Consider the following 8,641-nt stretch of genomic DNA (forward strand, 5'->3'; position numbering starts at 1 on the left):
CACCGCTTAGTGACTAAAAAAACAGGGTAAACTCCCAGCTACCCAATTCTCTTCCCTCAAAGAATATTTTGTTGTTACTCACAAGGTTGAAATCCTTGTACACACATCCATCTGCATGATATTTTAAAAGGAAAGGATGAAATGAGACTTTCAGATTTTATGAAATACAAATACATGTAAAATGTTTATTCATAAGTGTTGTAAGACTGGGGGGAAAAAACAACCTTCAAATTCCTTTTTAGCCAAATGAGAAAAACAGGATTGAAAGTCATGGCTTAAGTAAATTTGACCCTATGTGGATTAACATTTGGATATTGTGTCTGACCACCCTAAAGTAAATTATTCTGCAGCCAACTTCAAGTGAAACTCCAGTGTTTAGACAATTGCAAGCTTCCCATGAAAAGTAAACAAAGGTCACCTTCTGTAAGCAGAGGGAAAGTATGTAAGAAGATGATAGTCTACTTTGCTAAATGAGAAACAAATTAAGAATTTTGTTATTTGGGCTTGCTTTGGGGTCTCTTCTGTGGCAAGTCTCAGGAAATCATTTAATGTCACAAAAATGAGGCCTTGCACATCATTTTCTCTGAAGTGGCTCCACCCAGGTTAGCAAGTTGCATGACTGTCACCCCAATCCAGTTTTAGTCCATTTTCATCTTGAGTGAGATCTCTTATGCCTGCTTCCAGTTGATTCCCATTCCTTCCCCCAGCCTCAGGCAGCTGTTAAACTACCTCTGGTCTCTGGAGAGTTATCTATACAATTAATATAAATGGAATCATACAATACATGGTCTTTTGTGACTGGCTTCTTTCATGTAATATAATGTCTTTGAGGTTCATTTACATTGTAGCATTATCAATATTTTCCCCTTTTATTGCTGAATAGTATTCCTTTGTGTAATATACATTAGCATTTTGTTGATCCATAGTTCTTGCTCTGTTAGGGAAGAATAATAGATTTTGCCTATGGAAGAATCTAGTCCTCATTCATTGAATAGCATATCTCAGTATCTCTGTTTTTAGGTCATCCCAGTTGCTGGTGGAAAGAAAGCATTAAAAAAAAAAACCCTGGATTCACTTTGGAGAAATAGATTGAGTGTAAGTTTTATTCTTGTTTTCAAACTGATTGTCTGCTCATTGATGCCTTAATTGAGAATATCACTCAGGGAGAGGCTTTTCTCTATGTAGAGCCCGTCAAAGATTTGAGAATAAAATATGTTTTTCAGGTCTCCCCTGGTAGTCTAGTGGTTAAGACACTGAGCTTCCAATGCAGGGTGTGTGGGTTTGATCCCTGGTCAGGGAACTAAGATCCCAAATGCCATGCAGCAAGGTCGAACATTTTTTAAAAAAAGCACTTTGCTAGTTTTTAGAAACTAAACTTTTTTATCTATAATAAATCATTAAAATTATTGAGACAATGTTGTCTTAAAGTATGATGCCCAGCTATTTTGCAAACTACTTGAATCATTTTTCTCTCAACCTTACTTTATCAACCTATTTATTCCCTCTCTCTTCTTTAGCTTAACAGAGTAATGAAGTCAGCTCTGTGCGAAAAAGAACAGTAGTAAGATTTGTGCGAGTATATAAAATGGGAATGAAAATGAGGTGTGGGCTGGTCTCAGGTCCTTACTCCTTTCTAATCTGAGGTCTGGCACTGAAGGTGGCGTTGAGAAAAGGTGAATTTTACTGTTGGTTTTGTCACAGAACCACCTTAAGAAATTTGCATAATGATTTTCCATCTGAATTTTTGCCTTTGTGAATCAAAATTGGCTGTCCAGAGGCCATGGTGGCCGCTTCTTGGCTCCTGGCAGGAGCACACATCCCGTTCAATGGGACCAGTGAGGGAGGGAGGGGCTGCTTTCCCAGAGTCCCCATTCTCCTCACTGCATGTTGGGTCTGTTTTGGTGGTGGCACGGTTGACATGGAGACAGAATAGAGAGGGCACCATGCCAAGTGCCCACAGGATCGAGGTCCTGGAGAGCATTGTGGTGGTGATGGTGTAGTTGGTAAGTTGTGTTTGACTCTGCAACACCTGCCAGGCTCCTCTGTCCATGGGATTTCCCAGGCAAGAATACTGGAGTGGGTTGCCATTTCTTCCTCCAAGGGATCTTCTCGCCCTGGGATCAAACCAGGGTCTCCTGCACTGCAGATGGATTCTTTCCCAATTGAGCCACCAGCAGAACTTTGTAACCACACACAAATTTACTCTGCACCACTAGGGTCTAGGGGAAGCCAAGTTGACCAATGTACCCCTTTACCTAAGACTTCATTCCTGGGCTCCCTTTCCCTTGCTTGTTTGCATTGTTTATATGTATCAACCTTTCCTCTTTGATAGATATATTGTTTAAGTAGCTTTTCAGGAAGAGACACATTTGCTTAAAAATGAATAGTACTCATGCTTCTAGTTTATTCCAAGTTGATCTTGGCTAGTGGGTGTGAGACATCCTGGGTTCTACTTCCTCTGTATCACTTCCTAGGGCCTCTTGTGAAAATTCTGCTTCCCAGAGTTTTTGGAAAGGGCACACACAATGTGGCATAAAATAGATGTGAAAGACTGAAATTTGTGGACCACTGTTAAAATGGCAGCTATTCTAGTGAGTATTTATCTCTGTTTCTTTTATGGTTATGTATGTTCGGAGGCCTGATGGGAAGGGAGTTCTCTAAAGATGAATTGCACTTAACGTCCTTGTTTTTTCCACAGCCAAACCAATGCGATTTCACGATTATCCTAATTCCTTTCATTGGCTTAATGGTCCCATTTCCTACCAGAGAGAAAGGCTGGTGAGCGTGTGGGGGTGGAAGGGAGGGGGCAGGAATGGGTGTTTTTTATGGATTTTTCCCTTTGGCCATATTTCCAAGTTGAATGCCTCTTAGGCTTTTGTTAGAGTTCTCTCAAGGAAGATTTCTAATGTCCCTGCTGGCCAATGCCCTGTTGGCAGGAGAATGTGTTGAGAGCCAGCCAGTCATAAAATTCTGCTGCCAGGAAATGAGGCAGCGGTTAACAGACGAGAGGATTAGAGCCCAGCTTCAGGCTGCGGCTTTTCCTGCTCCGTTTCTCACTGGCTCTGCCTCTCTGCCTACTTAAACAAAACGTCATTTTCTTCTGATACCAAAAGTGAATAGGTGCTTGTAAATAATTCAAACAATCCAGAAATGTATAATTGAGGAAGTCAGAAACTGTCTGTTATCCTTTCCTTGCAATGACTGTTAAGGGATTTGTTATTTCTCTAGATTTCGTTCTCTGCATAATACTAACATTTGCATTCGTTTTCAAAATTAGAATCAAATTAGATGCAGAGTTCTGCCTGCTTTTTCATGCTTTTTTAAATCATGCTTTTCTGCTTAACATTATATATGAGAATTTTTCCTCATCTTTAAATCTATGTCATTCCTGTTAAATATTTGAATGGCTGTACCACACTTTAATTAAACCACTTCTAAAGGCTTGTTTCAAATATTTGAACTTTAAAAAGGCGCTGCAATAAATATTTTTGGTCATATTTCTTTGCAAGCTTGTGTAAGTGTTTTGGGTGTATACGTTCTTAGACATTTCTGCCTGCTCTTGAATAATGGTAAAGTTTTAACTGCAAAATGAGACAAGTAAGTTGCCTTTTATTATAAAGCTATAACTGGTGAGTGAAGGAAATTTGGTCAAATTTAAGCATGTCAGTAACAAATGTGGATCATTTGTCAAGCTTCTTGCCAACTCCCATGTGTGTGAAGGATGTAACAATTCCCAACTCCACTGTCTTAATTTCTGGATTCCTAACAAGGGAAATGGACCTGAAACAACAGATGACTTGGTCCTGGGCCTGATGTGATTCCTTTCATTGTTAGAGTCAACCTGGCTCAGTGGATGAGAAGCAGGACTCTGGCCAGCCTGCCTCATCTGATATTCCAGTTCTGCTGCTTTTTCCCAATGTGCTCTACTGTGAAACCAGAGGCAAGGTATAATGCCTGCTTCTTAAGAGGACATGGGGATTCAGTGAATTGATACCTCAGTTCAGCTCAGTCACTCAGTTGTGTCTGACTCTTTGTGATGCCATGGACTGCAGCACGCTGGGCTTCCTTGTCCATCACCAACTCCTGGTGCTTGCTCAAACTCATGTCCATCGCGTTGGTGATACCAACCAACCATCTCATCCTCTGTCATCCCCTTTTATTCCCACCCTCAATCTTTTCCAGCATCAGGGTCTTTTCCAATGTGTCAGTTCTTCACATCAGGTGGCCAAACTATTGGAGTTTCAGCTTCAGCATCAGTCCTTCTGATGAATATTCAGGACTGATTTCCTTTAGGATGCACTGGTTGGATCTCCTTGCAGTCCAAGGGACTCTCAAGAGTCTTCTCTAACAGCAGTTCAAAAGCATCAATTCTTTGGCGCTCAGCCTTCTTCACAGTCCAACTCTCACATCCATACATGACTACTGGAAAAACCATAGCTTTGACTAGATAGACCTTTGTCCGCAAAGTAATGTCTCTGCTTTTTAATATGCTGTCTAGGTTTATCATAGCTCTTCTAATGCCTAGTAAACACTTAGAGCTGTACTGGGTACATCATAAGCATTTCGTACATGGCAACTATCATTGTGATTAGTACTCAAAATTGCTAATCTTTTTTTTTTGAGGGGTTATTAATTTTTTTTTAAACTAAACACATTTTAATAGAAAACAAAATACAAAATAACTCTTTTAAGAAAACAGAAATATTTAATCCTTTTCCCACAAATTAGAAGTCGCTTCATCCTCAGAGCATAGTTTTCGATGTGTGTGTTCGTACTTAAGATTTGTTTCACAGACTGTTCATTAAACTGCTATTGCAAAGCAGGTGGGAGGGATGATCTCAGGAGGAAAAGATGCTGGAAAAGCCACACCTCAGAATCATTGGGAAATTCAACATTTTTTAATTCTTTCTTTTGACTTTTCACTTCTAATTATTTTCATTTCTTTACCACAATCCGTCCTTTCGGGGAAGAAAATTGTTAACAGAAGTGCAGCCACAAAAAGACTCTTTCTTTCCCACCATTGCTGTAAGAGCCCAAGACTTTCTCAGTCAAATCCGCCCACCCACTTCTAGAAGCATGTCAGCTGGAGTGATCCAACTGTCACCCAGGAATTTTCCCTTTCTCCCAATACACTGTGCGACCAAGTTCTCTGAATTCCCTGAACCTCAAAATTCCAAGTATCACAGCCAGTGCCAGGAGTAAAACCTGAAAGATGAGAGCAGAGAAGGCCCCCTCTGCCAGAGCTAGGTTTCCTCTTCTCAATAATAATTATAATAACAATAATAAAAAATCCTGGTTCTTTGTAATCACAGAAAAGGAAAGACGTTTGCCAGGATGACTCTGCCCCCTTTCCTAATTCTCACTCCCACTTTCCTACCTGTATAGAGTCCCTCCCACCCAGTGACCCTGTGGCACTGCTCCCGGGGAGGGTGCCTGGCAAACATCCTCAGGTCAAGTGCAGCCCCAGCGAGGCAAGGGCACCTTGGCGCCAGAGATAGGGAGAGGCCACACGAGGACACAGTGGGATCTCCGTGATTCCTATCTCACGTTTGCTCCCCATCACCACCCTTCCTGCTCCTATCCTTCCACACTTCGGGGCTAAGTGGAGAGTGGCGGTTTCAGGACATCTGCAGGGCAAGGGGGGACACGGGGAGTCTTTCACAGTCAGTGATTCCGTCTGTCCTAAGACTTGCCATATGGAGCCCTTCGCACGCCCCAGTCTGTCATATCAAAGATCCAAATCAATGTTCCTGATTTTCCTGTGTGATTCCAGTCACCAGCAGGAGGTTGCAGGCCATGAACTGCACACTCAGCACATTACTCATCTGGCCGGTGTAGACACCCACGAGCTCGCTGGACGAGCCGTCGGCGGGGGTGCTACAGTGCGCGCTTCGGCTGTCCCAGACACGCACGGAGTTGTCCACGGACGCGGATGCGACCAGACTGCTGTCTGCGCTGAAGGTGAGGCTGGTGATGTTGTCCGTGTGGCCCCGCAGCTCTTTGTAGAGGGTCCTGGACGCCAAGTCCCACAGCTTCAGCCTCTGGTCCTCACCCGCTGATGCCAGGTACTTACCGTTGGGGGAAAAAGCCAGGGAGAGCACAGGGCCACGGTGGCCCGTGAAGAGTCTCACCGAGCTCCCCTGCTGAGTGCTCCACAGCCACACTGTTTTGTCGGTTGAGCCCGTGGCTAAGTAGTTTGAATTGGGGTGGAACTTGACGCAGTCCACGTCTGCCAGGTGCCCGGCGTAGATTCGCAGTGGGTACGTCCGATCAAATGACCACAGCCGGGCCGTGCGGTCGTGGAACCCGCTGGCGAAGTACAGGCTCTGCGGGCTGATGTCCAGGTCCCACAGGGGTAGGCGTGGCCCTGGTACAGCACGGTGGTGGTGAAGCTGCCCAGGTCCCAGTACCTGATGGACATGTCCTCAGAGCAGGAGAGCAGCCCCGAGCTGTCCGCGAGGAACCTGGTGCTGTACACTGGCCCGCAGTGTCCCCACAGGACCTTCATCTCCGTGCCTGCGTTGTCGTCCTAGTCATCCTCCTCCTCTAGGAAATCACAAGCCAAGTGGATGCGGGACACATTTACGTGATGGGGTTTGGACTTTAACTTCTTAGAACGCAGACTCCACAGTTTTATACAGGAGTTGTCAAAGCCTGCTGCGAGCAGCTTGCTATCTGGGGAGACCTCTGCAGTGTTCAGCAGCTGCTCTGTGTTGTAGAAGGCGTAAAAGTAGATGGTGGTGAGGGAAGGGGGACCGTCCTTGACGCGCTTGATGCTCTCCTGCAGGAGCTCCAGCGCAGCCTCATTCTGCAGGATGGGCGTTGGCATGTCGGCGGGTTCCAGGCCACCACCCTCGCCACGGGAGGAGCCACCACTGGTGTAGAGCTGGTAGTCCGTCCTCTTGGTGGGCTGCACGTCCAGATGGATGTGCCAGGCGAGGATCCTGCACAGCGCGGCGTTGTTGTCACTCTGGAGGTAGCAGAGAAGGTAGTTGTAGCTGTCTTCCTGCAGACGAACCACGTACTTGTTGTCCAGGAAGGCTCGCAGCCGGAAGTTAGACAGGATGTCCTGGATGGTCTGAGTGGTCTGGAGCTGCTCGATGACATCCTTCTGGCTGGCGTTCTGCAGAAACATTCCATGGAAGCGGCTGTAAAAGCTTTCCACTGTGCTCTTCGGACTATTCTGGATCAGGTTGAGGTGGAGGTGGACAAAGAGAGGGTAGAGGGGAGGCATCACTTCATGGCTGTGCTGGGAGTCAGAATCAGTGAGAAAATTCCGCAGCCGTCCGAACTGTACTTCATATTGCTGGGGCTCTGCCTGGCAAGGGGCTGAGGACACTATGTTGGTACAACCAGATTCGGATTGGACTGTGAGGCTGGCAGCCATCTCCTCGGTGCTCTGCGACTGCCGCAGGCCTTGCTTCAGCGGGCCGTCTGCGTCCCCGTACTGCCGGCGTTTGAGGTAGCAGGACACGGCCATCTGGATCTGCTCCGTGCGGACCCGTTTCATAACTGAACATCCCAGGCGGCTCCCGCTTCCCCCGCCGCCGCTGCCGCCAGGGTCGCCCCGCGTCCGCCTCCGTCGCCTTCGCGGCAGGCTCGCTATCCGCGGCCGGCTCAGCCGGACCCCCGAACCCCGAGCCCCGCCGCCCCTGCGGCGGCTCTGGGCGGCCGCCCCATGACTGACTAACGCGGAGCCGCCACGGGCTGGGCCGGGCCGCTTGGGCTTCCGGGGTTATGAATTTTTATTGGATTATAGTTGCTTTACAATGTTGTGTTAGTTTCCACCGCACAACAAAATGAATCACCGTACGTATACACACATCCTCTCTCTTTTGAATTTCCCTCCTATTTAGGGCACCACAGGTGCATTAAGTAGAGTTCCTTGCACTATACAGTATGTTCCCATCTGTTGTCCATTTCTTACATAGAATCAGTAGTGTATGGGCTTCCTGGTGGCTCAGCAGTAAAGAATCTGCCTGCCAATGCAGGAGATGTGAGTTCAATTCCTGGGTAAGAAAGATCCCTGGAGAAGGAAATGGGAACCCACTACAGTATTCGTCCCTGGGAAATCCCATGGACTGAGGAGTCTGGTGGGCTATAGTCCATAGAGTCACAAAGAGTCGTACACAACTTAGCAACTAAACAACAACAAAAACATCAATAGTGTATAAACGTCAACCCCAATCTCCCGATTCTTCCCAGCCCATCTCTTTCCTTTTTGGTATCCATACATTTATTGAGTTTGACTCCTTGAGACCCCATTGGACTGCAGCTCACCAGGCTCCTCTGTCCTCCACTGGCCCCTGGAGTTTGCTAAAATTCAAGTTCATTGAGTTGGTTATGCTCTCTAACCATCTCATCCTCTGCCGCCCCTTTCTCCTCCTGCCCTCAATCTTTCCCCATGTCAGGGTCTTTTCCAGTGAGTCAGCTCTTTGCATCAGGTGGCCAAAATATTGAAGTTTCAGTTTCAGCATCAGTCCTTCCAATGAATATGATTTTCTATGGGACTGACTGGTTTGATCTCCTAGCTATCCAAGGGACTCCGAAGAGTCTTCTCCAGCACCACAATTCAAAAGTATCAATTCTTTGGCATTCAGCCTTCTTTATGATCCAACTTTAGCTCCAAATATTTAGGAGA

The 8,641-nt window shown here is 46.2% G+C and overlaps 1 pseudogene; it reads right to left on the reverse strand.

Moving 5' to 3' along the window:
- Window positions 1–5,741: 5,741 nt before the first annotated feature.
- On the reverse strand, window positions 5,742–7,510 carry LOC138092810 (TAF5-like RNA polymerase II p300/CBP-associated factor-associated factor 65 kDa subunit 5L pseudogene; annotated as a pseudogene).
- Window positions 7,511–8,641: the final 1,131 nt, after the last annotated feature.

Source organism: Capricornis sumatraensis, chromosome 1 (assembly GCF_032405125.1).
Source record: "Capricornis sumatraensis isolate serow.1 chromosome 1, serow.2, whole genome shotgun sequence".
In the NCBI taxonomy this organism is placed as follows: domain Eukaryota; kingdom Metazoa; phylum Chordata; class Mammalia; order Artiodactyla; family Bovidae; genus Capricornis; species Capricornis sumatraensis.